The sequence below is a fragment of the Vigna unguiculata genome, unplaced genomic scaffold (assembly GCF_004118075.2).
Source record: "Vigna unguiculata cultivar IT97K-499-35 unplaced genomic scaffold, ASM411807v1 contig_610, whole genome shotgun sequence".
In the NCBI taxonomy this organism is placed as follows: Eukaryota; Viridiplantae; Streptophyta; class Magnoliopsida; order Fabales; family Fabaceae; genus Vigna; species Vigna unguiculata.
In genome coordinates this window covers 73,688-82,417 of record NW_021011331.1, presented here as the reverse complement: position 1 = coordinate 82,417, position 8,730 = coordinate 73,688, and the positions used below count along the sequence as shown (strand labels likewise).

Sequence of the window (8,730 nt, the reverse complement as noted above, 5' to 3'; positions counted from 1 at the left end):
CTCTCTCCTCCACATCATTTATGCTCCCCAATCACCATGCACCACCTAGCATTGCTTTCTTACTCCTAATTAACCTACAAAGCAAATAAACATAGATTAGCATGTTGGCTTAAGTAAAGTCAACTAAAGTTGATTAACCTAAGTCAACTTAGGGAATCAAAAATAACAAACACAAATGAAAGAGATGAATGATTAGTGAATTTCCTTTCTAAACATGCTTAGTCTTCTTAAGCATGTGCCTCCATCCTTGGTTGGGGTCAATCCTTCATCAAAATCACTCAAAAACTTCAACAAACTTTACTCTAAATCCACTCACTTTCACCTTTAATCCCATTAAAGTGAACAAGACAAGCTTAACACTCTAATCCACTTCAATTCTGGCCTCCATCCTATCCCTATCCCTCTATTTTTCAATCATGTTTGTTATGCAATGGTTTAAGGGTGATATCAAGATTACAATTATGTACGCAATTTATTTTTAGCATAATTATGAAAACGATGTAAATATAACGAAAATTTGAAAATTGTTATAAAATAATATTTAAAAAGTAATTTTAAATCATAAATTTTTTTATTACATTATCTTTTAAATATTTGTTTTATTAAAATATGTTACTTTCATTTACACATTTTCATATTTTTTCTACGATCAATCAAACTTATATAATGATATTTTTTAATTATTTTTAAAATAAAGTACAATTTGGTAATCTTGTTTTTTTATGATTTAAATATAATTTTTAATGTATCACATTCATCAAATCACTCATAAACTTTAACAAACTTTACTCTTAATCCACCCACTTTCACCTTTAATCCACTTAAAGTGTACAACACAAACTTCACACTATAATCCATTTGATGTCATCCTCTCGCTCTCCATCCAATCAACCTTGAGGGAGAGAGAGTGGAAGGAAGAGGGAAATTCTTATATTTTTAAGTCATCTCTATTATGTCTTGGTTTGAGGGTGATATCAAGATTACAATTATGTCCACAATTTATTTTTCAACTTAATTATGAAAATGATGTAAAAATATGACTTTTCAAATTATTTGTACAAAAATAATTAATAACGAAAATTTGAAAATTGTTATAAAATAAGGTATAAAAAGTAATTTTTAACTATAAATTTTTTTATTACATTATCTTTTAAATATTTTTTTTATTAAAATATGTTACTTTCATTTATACATTTTCATTTTTTTTCTACGATAAATCAAATTTATATAATGATAATATTTAATTATTTTTAAAATAACGTACAATTTGGTAATATTGTTTTTTTATTATTTAAATATAATTTCTAATCTATCACATCCATCAAATCACTCACAAACTTAAACAAACGTTACTCTAAATCCACCACTTAAACCTTTAATCCACTTAAAGTGAACAACACAAACTTCACATAGTAATCCACTTGATGTCATCCTACCCTCTCTATCCAATCAACCTTGAGGGAGAGAGTGGAAGGAAGAGGAAAATTCTTCTATTTTCAAATCATCTCTGTTATGTCTTGGTTTGAGGGTGATATCAAGATTACAATTATGTCCGCAATTTATTTTTCAACTTAATTATGAAAATGATGTAAAAATATGACTTTTCAAATTACTTTTACAAAAATAATTAATAACAAAAATTTGAAATTTGTTATAAAATAAGGTTTAAAAAGTAATTATTAATTATAAATTTTTTATTACATTATCTTATAAATATTTTTTAATAAACTATTTTATTTTCATTTATACATATTAATATTTTTTCTGCAACAAATCAAACTTATACAATGATAATTTTTTATCATTTTTAAAATGAAGCACAATTTGGTAATCTTGTTTTTCTTTGATTTAAATATAAGTTATAATCTATCATACCATCAAATCACTCACAAACTTTAACAAAGTTTACTCTAAAACCACCCTCTTTCACCTTTAATCTATTTAAAGTGAACAACACAAAATTCACACTCTAATCCACTTGAATTGATCATCTCCCTCTCCTTCGAATCAACCTTGACGGAGAGAGGGGAAGGAAGATGGAAATTCCACTTTTTTTCAATCATCTTTGTTATGCAATGATTTGAGGGTGATATAAAGATTACAATTATGGTCGCAATTTATTTTTCAACTTAATTATGAAAATGATGTACAAACATGGCTTTTGAAATTATTTTTACAAAAATAATTAATAACGAAATTTTTTAAATTGTTATAAAATAAGGATTAAAAAGTAATTATTAATTATAAAATTCTTTATTACATTATTTTATAAATTTGTTTTTAATAAATATTTTATATTCATTTATACATATTAATAACTAGTCCTTCTACCCGTGCAACGCACGGGTTTTTTTTATATGTAATAATTGTGGTAATAGCAATGGGTTTTTGGATATTTAATAATCTATATGATGAGAATCTAATTTTTTAAAAAGATGTTGAAGTGTATCAATAGAATAGATCAATTTAGAATGTAATTAAAGTGGTATGTCAAGTTAATATTTGATTTCATTGAATATTATCGTCAACCACAAACAACAAAAATATGACTAATACACTACTTTGTTAATATAAGAATAAAAAAAGAAAAAATTACATACCTAGAATGTATCCTTTGGTATTGAAGTTCATAAATTCGTTTTGTACAAAATTTCCTTTTGTACACAATGACTTCTTTGTTCAACTTTTTCTGTACCATGATTTTCCTACATGGCAGAAAATAACATAAATCAATTGATATATATTTATAACAGTTCAAAAATTTCTTTGTACACAACCTTTTTAGTTGTGCTTGTTACCTTTCCATCTTCATCCAATATAAGTATTTTCAATCCTCTTTTGGTTTTGACTCTAGAAATAGCAACATATAGTTGGCCATGTGTGAATATAGGTTGTGGAAGATAAAGGCCGACTGTAGAAAGTGTTTGTCCTTGACTTTTGTTAATCGTCATTGCAAAGCATAAAGATATCGGAAACTGTCTTCTTTGAAATTTGAAAGGCAACCCTGAATCAGATGGCACTAAATCCATTCTCGGTATAAAAATCCTGTCACCAATGTTTTTTCCAGTAATTACAGTTGCACATATTACATTCTTGCCTAAATGGTTGACTTGCAATCTTGTGTCATTACATAGACCTTTCGCTTGATCAATGTTTCTCAAGAGCATAATTGGAACACCTGTTTTCAACTTCAGTTTATGATTTGGTATCCCTGAACATTTGATATCATTTAAAAATTCAGATGTAAACCATTCAGATTGAACTTCATCTTGTTCATCAGATTGGCAAGGTGTATCTGAACTTAAATAAGTCACCTCTTTACCACCAATTAAAGACAACATGAAATCATTTACTTGCTCTACAGAATCATTTGTTGGGCATAAAATTGCTCCATCATCAAAATAATTAGGATTCAACATGTTAACCACAAATTGAGGATAAACAAATTCAACCAATGCCAATAAAGGTAAATCTGTGTTTGTAATCAGGATCTGTTCTGGAATTTCAACCATGCACTCACCATTCTCATTTAGATCCATTTTCCCGTCTCCAATCTTCAATATCCAATCAGCAAATTCTTGAATATCATTGGCTGTTTCAGTATTTGATGTAGTACTTAATCTCATGTTCTTGGATAACTTTAGCACTTTACAACAATTCCATAACTCTGAATAGTTGATTGATGATTTTATGATATCAAACCTAGATCCTTTTTTGATAACTAGTAGAATTTGTCTAAAGTCACTTCCCAAGACAACTGCTTTGCCACCAAATGGTTTGTCTTTATTGGCATCATCAACATTTCGCATAATATCTCTTAGTGTTCTATCAAATGCCTCAAAGCACATTCTATTCATCATTGGTGCTTCATCCCAGATAATCAAACTGGTTGTCATAAGAAGTTTTGCCTTGAGACTACCTTGTGCTATGTTGCAAGTTGATTCATCATTAATTAACAGTGGGATGCAAAAGGTAGAGTGTGTTGTTTTTCCACCAGGAAGTAATAAAGAAGCAATTCCACTTGATGTTACGTTCAAAACAATCATGCCCTTGCTTCTTAGACCAGCAGACAATGTCTTCCACATAAAAGTCTTACCTGTACCACCATAGCCATATAAGAAAAAGAATCCTCCCTTCTTTGAAAGAACTGTTGTCATGATATCCTGATATACATGAATTTGTTCATCATTCAGTGCTTTAAACAAACTGTCATGTTCTTTCGCCATGTCTTGTTTATTATATTGCAGCTCATCAACAATAAATCTATTATTGAATGTATGTACATCTGAAAGATCAAGTTGAGGTAATGAAGGATAATCTTTCAAACTTCTACCATTTGACATTAGCATTTCCTCTATTTCCAGCAGACATAGTTTTTGTAATTCAGCAGTCTGAATTTGAAGACCTGCAATAAGTAAATAATACAATTAAAATATATATGTATAGCAAATTAAAAAAAAATATGAAATACCTGGTAAGTTCATCTCCTTCCTTTTTTGGTACAAAATTCCATCACATAAGATACTCCAAGTAGAATTCCAAACTATATCTGGTTTAGAAATTGTATTCATCGACAACTATGTAAAAAATAATCTTCTAAGTTGATACCCAGAAGCAAATTCACTTGCTTCTTTGATTGCATCAATATATTCTTTGTCGTCAGCCAACAATCCCAAAACATAGCAAGCTTCTTGGTATGTTTCATAATACTTTCCATCAATTGTCTTAATGCTTTGATAATCAATACAACCTTTTTGAATGGTCAGTAATATCCTCAAATAATAAAGTTCTCCAGAACCAGGAGGAATATAAGTAAGTCTACCAATGTTGTAGCCTTTCTTCCTTGGTTTCCATTCTTTTTCTTTGGCAAACCACACAAATTTGCTTGGAAATTCTGAATAAGTCAATTGTTTTCCTTCCTCATAAACTTTGTTAGCCTCAAACCAAGCTAGAAACATTGTGTTAGCATTTTCGTATCTGTTGAAGACCACATTAATATCATCATCATCTTTAAACAAAGCTGATTGTTGGCCAGGAAGATGAAAGGTCAATCTCTGAACAGGAGGCCATCTGTGATGGATGTCAAAAGCAAATATTCTCCAAGCAGCTTCACATGGTGATAAATACCTACAATCGTAATACCTTTTGATCTCATCAATAATGGTTGATTTTTCAGACTGTGCAGACACTAGTGCAGTTTTGACCTTTTAACTCGCGTTATAGGCCTCGGTTATCGCTTAACCGAAGCATAAAATGGCGCGGTGGCATTTTTGTAATTTTTTCCAACTTTTATGCCTCGGTTCATTAGAAAACCGGTGCCAAAAGTCTTATATGCCTCGGTTTTGAAGACTCGAAGCCTAAAAGTTGGCTAATATTTCAAAAATGCCATTATAGCAGTGACATTTGGCCTCGGTTGGAATTGAACCGCTGCCAAAAAACCGGTTTTCTGCCTCGGTTAAAAATTGAACCGAGGCCAAAAGGTTCGTTAGGGTTCAAAAATCGCGAATCACTTTTTTTCTTCTTCTTCCTCGCGTGCGCGTTCTCTCTCTCAGCCACCCACCTCCACTGCTACTGTTGCGCTCCGACCACCATTTTGTGTCTCTCTCTCGCGCGCTCTCTCTCTCGCGCGCTCTCTCTCTCGCGTGCTTTCTCTCTCTCTCTATTGTGGTTTCTATCGTTGGGACTTCCGGCAAGGGTGTTCCATTTTGATTTGATGCAGGAACGTTATGCAGGTTCGAATCTGGTGCTGCAATGGATTTGGTGCTGCAATGAATCTGGTTCACACGCGTTCATGGCGGTCCGGTGACAATGGCTGACGACATCAGGTTTCCTGGAGCTTTCATGGCTTTTTTTGCAGTGAGCGACTTCAAGAGCGGTGCTGTTTCGTTTCTAGTGCAGGGATGGCGTTGCGACAACGAAGATGCTGGTGCGTGGTGCTGATTTGTGGAGGTTCGTTCATGGTATTGCTCGTCGCTGTTGTGCGTTGCAGGTTCGGTGGCTATGGTGGCGGAGCTTCTCTTCTCCTCTGGTGGCTGCTGGTGCGCGAGTATAGAGGCACTATTGCAGTGTAGTGGTGCGTGGAGAGAAGATGGAGGTGCTGCTCACGAACAGTGGCTGCTTGCGACGTTGACGCTGCAGTGCGAGGCGAGAAGGATGGAGGAGATGATGATGTGGCAATGTATGATTGGCCAGATTTAAAAAAAAGAAGCCCATATGGCCTCGGGTGTACCCAAAACCGAGGCCAAAGGGGTATCAAATTAAAAAAAAAAAAGGCCCATATGGCCTCGGGTGGAACGTAAAACCGAGGCAGAAGGGGACTCTATGGCTTCGGTTCTTAACCGAGGCAAAAAGCTATGACCTTTTGGCCTCGCCCCAATATGCTTCGGTTCTCGAACCGGTGCAGAATATTGAAAACAACCGCTGCCAAAGACCCTTTATGCACTGGTGAGAGTTGTTGCTTATTTTAAGACTAGCTCTGTCGGGACCTTTGTTCACATATTTGAACAAATATTTTATTGAATTGGTCTTGTTGCAATACTCTGTATTGACGTGTGCTTGATACCTCATTAGAAGTGGTGGATTGTAAGGAACAACACTTCTATTGTCCAACTTAATTCCATTCTTCTCAACAAATCTACCATTATCAAGTCTTCTATAGCATGGATATCCTTCTTCATCAATTGAAGTCAAAGATGTGAATTTTTTTGGATAAAATTTAGAACATCTTCATTCCTTCATGCAAGGTGAATTATGTCTTGCAGGTCCGCATGGTCAATGAATCTTGTAACTTGAGACAACTTTTTCTAATTTGGGGTACAAATTAGCATTTGGCAATTCAGCTGATATTACTTTATCAATATCAGTTGAATTCTTCAACTTGCTTTCTCCATCCAACCATAAAAGTATATGTGCATGAGGTAAACCTCTTTTTTGGAATTCTGTTGTGTACATTCCTGCATATATAAATAAAAAATAAATATAGTTGTCAGAATTTAATTTAATAAAAATTTATATAATGTATATTACTTCATATATAACATACTTGCAGTGCTTTTTCCAAAGAAGTCCTTTTTCTTAAAATCTGTCATCATTTCATCCAGCTTCATTTTGAACACTCTACATACAATATCAGGTCTATCCGAAGCTGCTAAGCCTTTTGCTAAGACAAATTCTTTTATTTCACTCCAATTCACATTGCATGTTATAGTAATGAACAAATCCGGATATCTAAATTTTTTACAAATTGCCATAGCATCTTGACAATTGTTGAACATGTATCTGGTACCACCAGTGAAAGAAGCAGGCAAGACAATACGTCTTCCAATTAAAGAAGGATCTGTCTCTCCTCTATTAACAGCTTCTTGTAATCCATTAAGAATATCACAGCGAATTAACTTCTGATTAGCTCTGATGAATGACAACCTTTGGGCTTCAACCATTGTATAGCAATCGACCAGAAACTGTTGGAACAATCTGCATGCATTCACAATATTTCCTGCTTCTACAGCTCTTTGTTGTATTCTAAAGGCAATAAATTCTCGCAAAGAAATTCTAACTCTTACCCTGGATTTTGTTTTTGAATGAGATTCTCTTATTGGGATATCCTCTTGATAACCATCTTCTCCATATGGAAACATGAGAGGATATTGCAGTGGAATGAAAGTTGTGTGAGTTTCGTGCAGTCTGGTTAATTCACTAGAACATTTTTTGACCACTATATCTCTGCCTACATCCATATTGCCAAAATCACCAACTATAAGTGCAGCTATTTCATCACATGAAGGTGTATTGTAGACTCTAGGGTCTTTGTTTTTGCCTCTAAATAGTCTTAGCGTGAAATCTGATTCCATATGTTCCAGTGACAAATCTCTTACTCTTCTAAAAGATTTTGCAAGAACATTGTGATTGTCAATCATTTGAATCAAATCAGCAACCAATGATTCATCTATAACAGATTCCTGGGTGTTTGAACTAAAAAATAATAAAGAGAATACATGTCAACACATGTATTTAAATATTTCATATAATGAAATTATTTAATATATTCACTGACCTTAAATGCTTGACTCTGTTAGTCATTTCCTTTTCGGTATCATATATGTACAACTGTGCAAACTTTGGCTTTGATCCATGCTCTGGCAATAAACTGCCAATACGGTGATAGTTCTGTCCATTCAGAATAAATTGTGGTGCAGCAGAACCATTGTTCATTGAGTTATCAATCTTACCACCAATTGAAGTAAATGAAAACATGCTATTGTATACTCTTATGTTTTGTAGAAATGATTTGCTTCTCTGATCTTCACCATTTAACAAACTCTTCAAGAAGATTAGGTGGTCTTTTTAATAGTGGAATTTGGACTTTTCCCTTTTGACAACACAATGGGAATTCAACTCCCTTTGAGGTGTTACATTTTTCTGCTCTTTCTTCATACCAAAGTTGAGCATTACAGTATTGGCATTCCAAGCAAGGTTCTCCAATATTGAGCAGTTCTGAACATCATTACAAAACATCTGCAGTTATATACAATTGTGTTGGACATTATGTACCTTGTAACTCTCCTTTGCAATACAATTCATTTGTAGTTGTAGTACTTGTAGTATGTTCTTCAATATTAGTAAGATGAAAACTAATTAATGATTTTAAAGGAATTTATATTAACATCAATAAGTTTAATATCTGAATTACCATCATCTCTTATCGTTGTTGAATCATCATTTGTTGTGTCT

The 8,730-nt window shown here is 33.1% G+C and overlaps 1 pseudogene; it reads right to left on the bottom strand.

Moving 5' to 3' along the window:
* Positions 1–2,744: 2,744 nt before the first annotated feature.
* LOC114172483 lies at positions 2,745–7,916 on the bottom strand (annotated as a pseudogene).
* Positions 7,917–8,730: the final 814 nt, after the last annotated feature.